The sequence below is a fragment of the Dipodomys spectabilis genome, unplaced genomic scaffold (assembly GCF_019054845.1).
Source record: "Dipodomys spectabilis isolate Male_0828 unplaced genomic scaffold, ASM1905484v1 ptg000173l, whole genome shotgun sequence".
NCBI lineage: Eukaryota > Metazoa > Chordata > Mammalia > Rodentia > Heteromyidae > Dipodomys > Dipodomys spectabilis.
In genome coordinates this window covers 6,382,258-6,390,732 of record NW_024870850.1, presented here as the reverse complement: position 1 = coordinate 6,390,732, position 8,475 = coordinate 6,382,258, and the positions used below count along the sequence as shown (strand labels likewise).

Genomic DNA, 8,475 nt, shown 5'->3' with positions numbered 1-8,475 from the left:
ACCACTGTCTCTGACCCTTTTTACTCAAAGGTAGTACTATACCAACTTAAGCCCCAGCTCCATTTCCAGCTTTTTGGTGGTTAATTGGGGGTAAGAGCCTCACAGACTTTTATCTCTGGGCTGGCTGTGAACCATAATCCATGATCCTCAAATCTCAGCTTCCTCAGTAACTATGATTACAAGTTTGAGTCATTGGTGTCAGGGTTGTCAAACTGATTCCCATTTCTCTGATCCTTTACTGGGATTCTCAAACAACAGCAGCAACAACAACAAAACATTCTCTTTCATTCTGAGAATCCTCCATTGATAGGCAATCCAAACTGTTGTCTACTTGTGGGTCTTGCCTATAAGTTATTTCCTTGTTTGATGGCATATATATTGGGGGATAAAATGGTTCATATGTATCACGTTCTCCAGAAATAAAGCAGTGGTCTTAGTGGCTTGTGATTATAAACTGAATCCACTTATCTATGTGAACTGTAACAGAGACATTTAAATTCCTTGAGGAGAACGCAACTCTTTGTCTTGACCTCCATTTAGAATGTAGTAGTGAAAAGTATTTGAAAACTCTTAGTCTCTGAACTAAAGGAATAAACAAATTCTTCCATCTTGGCCATGTTTAGTTTTGTGATTTCATGGCTCTTATCCTTGAAGACTTTCCTGAGTACAATTGTGTTTTCAGAATTGGGAAAATAGTTCACAGGGACTTAAAACAATGATAAATTCTTCAGTTTGTGGAGATAAAAGGATTTTTTTAAGAATAGATATATGTTGCTGTTCCTTTTACAATAGTTTGAATATAAGCTGTGTTTCCAAGTTTGAACTTAATATGGTTAAAATGCTCAGTTTTTGTTTTGTGTGATTTGCCCCCCTAAAAAAATGGAAGGAAACAGATGGGGCTTTGAAAACTAAATAGCCAAGAAAGAAGCAAATGATTCTGTAAAAGGAAGGGTCTAAGACATATTGGATTTTTATATTAAATTTTTATCTTTAAGGAGCTGTACAAAGGGAAGGCCATTTGACAAATCTTGATCCATGTTGCCCCTTTCATCATTCTCCCTCACCTTTTACAACCCAACCCCTCCCCTCAATTTTCCTAGTTTCCTAGTGCCATAGGAAGTGCATAGAATATTATGAATTAATTGTCCCCTCTTCCTCTATTCATTTATATTCCTCCCTCTCCTTGACCCCTTCCCACACATATTAGGTAAAATTCTGGTATTCATTTTGTTGGAATGTGAGTTAGTTTTTCTAAGGAATGACACTGCTTGAATTCTCCTCTATACATATCATGCACTTCAGTTAATATATTTGTGTGTCTTTGTATATGACTCCACATATGCTTAAGTATATATTTATAAATCAGATCTAGCTTCCACATATTGGCCTGACTCTACTTCCCCTTACTCATTTCCCTCAAGTCTATCCATTTCTTTGCAAATGATGTAAGCTCAATCTTCCTGTTGGAAGAGAATGACTCCCTTGTGTAGATAATCCACATTATTTAGACCCATTCATTCACTAAGACACAGAGTTGATTTCCAGTTTTTCCTTTCCTTCCCCTGTTAACACCAGGAAGCCTTCAGAGACTTGGACCAGTAGCAGTGCTAATTAGCCCAATTACCAGCTGTATGCACTGTGTCTCCCTGTTCATATAACCTTCAAAGCTGATGTCCCTTCACCTCTGCAGTATAATAGCCTTGGTGTAGTTGGGTCCCCCTGCATCATTTCTTCCATGGATAAAAAAGCTCCCATGTGACACCACAGCATCCTGGATTTCATGGGACCCCAGGCATGGGGAGTGTTTTTTGCTTGTACCCCTTGGTGCAATGATTCAAAGAACTGGCAGCATAAGGCAGTAAGTGCACAGGGGCCCCCAGATGTGGGAAGTGTTCTTAGAAGCAATTAATCCCATTATGAAGAGAGATAGGGCAGCCAGATGGGAGGAGAGAAACATGAACAACAAAAAAAACTATCAGCCAGAAAGTATGAGGATTCTATTGTTGGTGTATTGAAAACACCAGATATAAATGGAATCAGGTCAGATGCCCCTCAATGGATGAAAGGATCAGGGAAATGTGTTATATATATATATATATATATCATAGTATATAATTATAATAGTATATATACATAGTATATAATTCCATAGCATGTGTATATATGTATACATTTACTCATCCTTTAGAAAGAATGCTATTTGTAAAGAAATGGAAAGCCTTAGAAAAAATGGATCCTTGTTTTCCCAGTATGTGGATGCTTGATTTAGCTTATAAATTACTTAGTAAATACGTCGGGTGGTATGTGGGTGTATACAAATGTATTCACTGAAATCCAGTAGATTCAAGGGAGATCTCAAATAGTGTCATTTCTTAGAAAGGCAAAAATCAAAGTTCAGCAAAATAAATACCGGGTACTGGGTATTGGAAAGAGTTGGGTGTAGTCAAGGGGAAAGAAGTAGACTAAAGAGGAGAAGAAGGAAGAATGCAGCTAAGAATCCAATGTATATCCTACAAAATTAAGAAGAGTAAGAAAAGAAGTGGGAAGGGGAAGGATGAGTGATAATGTTGGAAGGGTTGATCCAAGATATATTGTATTCATAAACTGCTTAATTAAGTGTAAACTCCTGTGTACAACTACTTAAAGATAATAATAAAAAGGCAACAAAACCCCCCACCAGACATGGTATTCAAAGTTTCTAACTACATAATTTCTATTCTTCATGATCATATCCCCCACAATATGAGAAGATTGGTTTGTGTGTGTATGTGTGTATGTGTGTGTGAGCCACTAGTACTTGGGTTGTAATGCAAGTTTGAAAAAGCAATAGAATTTGCATGTAAACCCACAAATCCTGCCTGTGTGTTCACATTATTTTTGGGGTTTCAGGTCTAGAGTTTCTGATGAAATTTCATGGTACAGACCCTGGGGATGGATGAAGGGCAGTTTTCTAACTAGGAATGAAATTCCATTTTGAAAGCCTGAGGGATCTCTTGAAACAAAATATAAATAATAGTTCATAGTGATATGAATGTTATTAATTCCATCGAATTCTAAATTCACCCGGAGTTTAAATGGTACTTTTTATTTGTGGTTTTCTTTTTTTTGTTCCGGTCATGGGGCTTGAACTCTGGGCCTGGGCACTGTCCCTCAGCTATTCAGCTCTAGGCTAGCGCTCTTCCACTTGAGCCACAGTGCCACTTCCGGCTTTTTTCTTTTTGCTTATGTGGTGCTGAGGAATCGAACCCAGGGCCTCATGCATGCAAGGCAAGCGCTCTACCACTGAGCCACCTTCCCAGACCAAAATGGTACTTTTTAATTACATGTCTTTTACCCCAATCAAAATAATGAACATTAAAAGTAGATGAAGACCAACATGCTAGCTCATGTCTGTAATCCTACCAACTCAGGAGGCTGACACCTGAGGATGTGGATTCAAATTGATCCTGAGTAAGAAAATCCATGAGACTTACCTCCAATTATTCAGCAAAAGCCAAAAAGTTGATCTATGGTCCAATTGATAGAACACCAGCATCAAGCAAAAAAACTCAGGATCAGCACCCAGGCCCTGAGTTTAAGCCTCAGGACTGGCACAAAAATAAAAGAAGAAGGAATACATAAAAGAAAACTCCAGTGGCAGCTAACAAAATTTCCTTTTTATGAACTGAATTTGTGTTTACATAATGCAATCTTGGGATTTTTCACATTTGAAGTTCCCTGAACATTCTTCCCTATGGTTTTAGATTATAAACATGTAATTATGTAAATTGTGTAATTAAAACATATAATTATATGTTAATGTGTGAGTCATATGTATTCTTTTCCTTTAATAAAAACTTATCTGAATTTCTCAATCTTTTTCTGACTCATGCTCTCCTTGGGAAAGCATTAAAAGCTCATGCCACCCTGGAAAAAAAAAAGAAAAAAAGAAGTAATCTTAAAGGGGGAGGTACCTTAATGGTGCTAGCTAAACACTGGTCTGTGATGACACACAGGTTTTATGTAATAATTTTGGTCTTGCAGCATTGTCTATTTCCGTGTAGGAAATACAGGTATGCATAGAATAATGCATGGAAGTAATGATAAAATACATCTGAGAGGACTAAGTTTGCTACAACTGTAAAATATTTCTATGAACTATGAATATGGAAGTGTTGAATTCAGAGTATATAAAGAGGATTAGATGTGGGCTGGGAAGGTGGCTTAGTGGCAGAGTGCTTGTTTTGCATGCATGAGGCCTTGGGTTCGATTCCTCAACACCACATAAGCAGAAAAGCCAGAAGTGGTGCTGTGGCTCAAGTGGTAGAGCACTATCCTTGAGCGGAAGAGCTGAGGGACACTGCCCAGGCCCAGAGTTTGGGCACCATGACCAACAAAAAAAAAAAAACCACACACACAACAACAACAACAACAACAACAAAAACAAGCATTAGATGAATATTTGGTTGCTTTTTCTAAACTTTTCTGTTCCCAAAGATGTCCAGATAATATAAAACTACAAAAGGTAACATGTTTATCAGAATTCCAGGTACTGGGACTCTCAGAGAATCCAGAATTCCTCTCATTTTCAGCCTCTTCCTATCCCTGTACTTCAGCATCTTGGGCAATCTGCTCATTATCCTGGCCATCAGCTCCAACCCCAACCTCCACATGACCATATACTTCTTCCTCTCCGTGCTCTCCTTGGATGACATCTGCTTCATCTCCACCATCATCCCCCAAGATACTGGTGGACATGCAGTGTCACAGTAGAGCCATCTCCTATGAGGACTGCTTAATACATATGTTGCTGTATATTACTTTTTGGATGCATGGATACTGAGCTTCTGACTGGGATGGATAGATAATGCTGTCCTTCCCATAGTTATTCTTATTCTCATTTTCACCCATATAAGCCTACAGAACTAAGGGAACATTTTACAGAACCCCGGTTTTGTAGAGCATGGGTGACGTATATATGGAAAGTGCACCCATTGTCAAAAGAAAGATTTGAACAAGACTTTTGGCACCTCAAGCACAAGGAAGAAGCCAAATCCACAATCCTCTGTATTGAAAAGTTCTGTATTTCTATCCCAGCAGTCAATTCTGAAGGTCTGATATGTGTTCCTGACAAAGAAAATAATGCATGTGATAGATATTCTATTGATCATTCTTGGAAACTGACTGATCATTATGCTTGTTTATGTCTACTGGCTCAGGAGCAGTGGATGGTAGATTCTGTGCCTAGCCTGCTGAGGGCCCAATGAAAGCACAGGGTCACCTACAGAACTTCTCAAATTGTCATGTTCCACCAGAGATACCTCATATATACACAGCTGTGAGATAGGGAGACCAAATATGGAGTCAGCTGGACTGTGGAGGTCTGGAAGGACATTATGAAAAGGTATACAACCTTAAAGGGTCAATTGATAGAGCTCATAATGAGCCTGCGTGTTCAAATTATGCTAAACTTTAAGAACAGTTGCTCATGAAGAAAGAGTAAGAAGAAAAAAAGAATATCCATAATCATTTCCTTTCTTCTCTATTTCCAAGATTCCACTAGGCACTTTATCAGCTTATTTTATTTTTCTTTATAGAACAATCATTTTCCCCCATTGATTATTGTGATAATGTAAGTCTATAAAAACATTCTATCAATTTTAAGGCATTTCAGCACTATTAACTAGATGCTCATTTTTTCTGTACCCATCAGGATCATTCTTTCCAAAAACTCGTTCCCATTTCCAAGGTTAAGATGTCTTATATCATAACCATTATTGATAAGCTTTTACTTTTAAACTTATTTTTATAATCTTTCAGTAGTTGCACAAAGAAGTTTCAATTCACTGTGTCAGTTCATGAGCACAATGGATCTTGGTTAGTGTTACCTTTCCAAATGGAAATTTCTTTTTGATTAAGCCTTTTATTTTTATTTTTACTATATTTTAATTAGCATTACACAGCTCTACAAAGGAGTGGCTATTCAACATAAACTGAATCTTTATATATTTTAAACCGCTTCCATTCTTCCCTACCCATAAGACTCTAAACCAACATTCTTTTTAATAATATGACAAATTGTTAAAGTTATGCAACTATATAAATAATATATCTAGGGGGCAGAACTTACAGATTTAGGCACCTGTCTTGGAAACCTTTTACATACCTCCAAACAAATTGATTATTTCAATAACTGACATTAATTTTTTCCATGGAAGAGTTTCCTCATGGTGTTTTTAATGTCCCTGTTCCTCAGGGTCATTAGTTGAAAGGTTCAATATGGGGGTGACCGTAGCACACATCATTGAGGGCACTGTACCCACTCCAGAAGAATGAGACACAGATGAGTGCAGGAAGTTCCCAATGTCTGTCCCATAAAATAAGCAAACAACTGACAGGAGAGAGCCATAGGTGGAGAAGATTTTGCACCTATCACCTGATGTGATTCTCAGAATAGAAGAAATAACTTTCCAATAAGTAAGTGAACAGTTTTACTAAGATGGGAACAAAACCAAAGATGGCACCAACAAAATATGTGATTATGGTTTTGGCAAAGGCTTCAGAACAGTCAAGGTTAATAATCTGAGTAGGTTTGCAGAAGAAAGTTGAAATTTTGGTATCCTTGAAGTAAATAAAATGTAAGACAATCAAATTATGTAACTGGGAATCCAAAAGACTAATGAAGAAAGAAGCAAAAACTAGGACAACACAGAGATGGAGGTTCATGATGACTGTGTAAGGCAAAGGGTGACAGATGGCCACATACCAGTCATAGGCCATCACAGTCAGAAGCATGTAGTCCATACATACAAAACTAATAGCCAGAGACATCTGTGTGAGGCAGCCCACATAGGAGATAGCTCTGCAGTGAGTCTGGATGTCCACCAGAATCTTGGGAACTTTGGTGATGAAACAGATGTCATTCAATGAAAGGACGGAGAGGAAGAAGTACAAGGGGGCATGGAGGTGGGGGGTCAGAGATGATGGCCAGGATGATGAACAGATTTCCGAGCATGGTGATTAGGTACAGGGACAGGAACAAAGAGGATGGGTTGCAGGTCTGGATCCTCTGAGAGTCCCTGGATATGGAATTCTGAGATGTGTGTTAAATTAGGTAGCATTACAAAAATGAGAGCAATCAGGGCAATTGCTTTAGCTAGCAATTCAAACTGATGCTAATATTGATTCTCAGAGATACTGATAAATCCTATTTCACAGAAATGATAACACACTGTGGGTATGTTTCAAGATAAAAATAATAATCAGATCTGTTTCTTAAGTGAAAAATATTTTCACCACTTCCAAACCAACACAGATTATTAAGCAGAGATTCAGAATTCTTCAACACTGTTACAGCTAAAGTATATTATTCTTTTTTGTATACTGGTATTGGGGCTTGAACTCAGGGGCTTGTATTCTTTCTTGGATTTATCCTTCAAGGCTGGTGCTCTTTCACTTGGACCAAAGCTCTGATTCCAGTTTATTGGTTACTAATTGGAGATAAGTGAATCATGGGTTTTGCTGCCCAGGCTGGCTTTGAACTTCTATCCTCAGATCTCAGTCTCTTGAGTGGCTATGATTACAGGTGTCAGTCACCAGCACCAGGCGTGAAGTATACATTTTCAAGACTTGATAGTATATCTGCAACTACCTGTGCTTATTTCAGAAATTTAAGAACATGCTACAATAACAAGGGTATACTGGGATGTAGGCAATGGTGATTGACATTTAGTTACTAGGTTCCATCCTGCTCTGCAATCTATCTGACCTATTGCAGTTCCTATATTGATTTCCAGCCATGATCTCCACAGCTCTGATTTGTGACCAATTAGTAATCCCACAAAGAGGAAAACAGCGTTCTCTTCCTGGAAGGTAGAAAGCAATGAGACAGATGCTCAGATTTTCATCAAGGCTTTTAACACAACACAGTTTCCAAAAGTTGATATTCTATGTCAACAGACAGACAGACAAACATGAATTCACTTGTTTCCTTTCTTTAACTTAACCATCTACCAAAGGCTCCACAAGTACATTGTGCTGTCATTATATAACAATATAGACTATAGAAAAACACAACACAGGAAAGGTTAGATTTCTGGAATCAGCAGCAGAATAAAAGTCACAACCATTACATTCCTCATTATTGATATTCCAGGTGGTTACTAAGACTGCTAGCTTTGTCCTCACAATGCAGAAATAGTACTTATAATTCTCCCACTCTCTAGTTAAGGATACAAGACATTTGTCTGTTTTCCCCCACAGGAACGAAATGTTTGGATCACCAGGAAGATTGTAGAAAGCATGGCTGCATGATTAGTGTGGTATCACTCTCTATTTACTGGGATGAGCTACTTCTCTGTTGGGTCATGACCATGAAGTACAGAAGAAAAGATCTCCCCATGCCTGGAGTCTAAAATCTCAGCTTCTCAGCTTCACTCCTCAGAATTGATCATGTATAGGATGACACAGGAGAATTTCTAGCAGCAAGCAGGAAAA

At 38.1% G+C, this 8,475-nt stretch overlaps 1 pseudogene; it reads right to left on the bottom strand.

The window, feature by feature from the left end:
* Window positions 1-6,178: 6,178 nt before the first annotated feature.
* LOC122119969 lies at window positions 6,179-7,100 on the bottom strand (annotated as a pseudogene).
* Window positions 7,101-8,475: the final 1,375 nt, after the last annotated feature.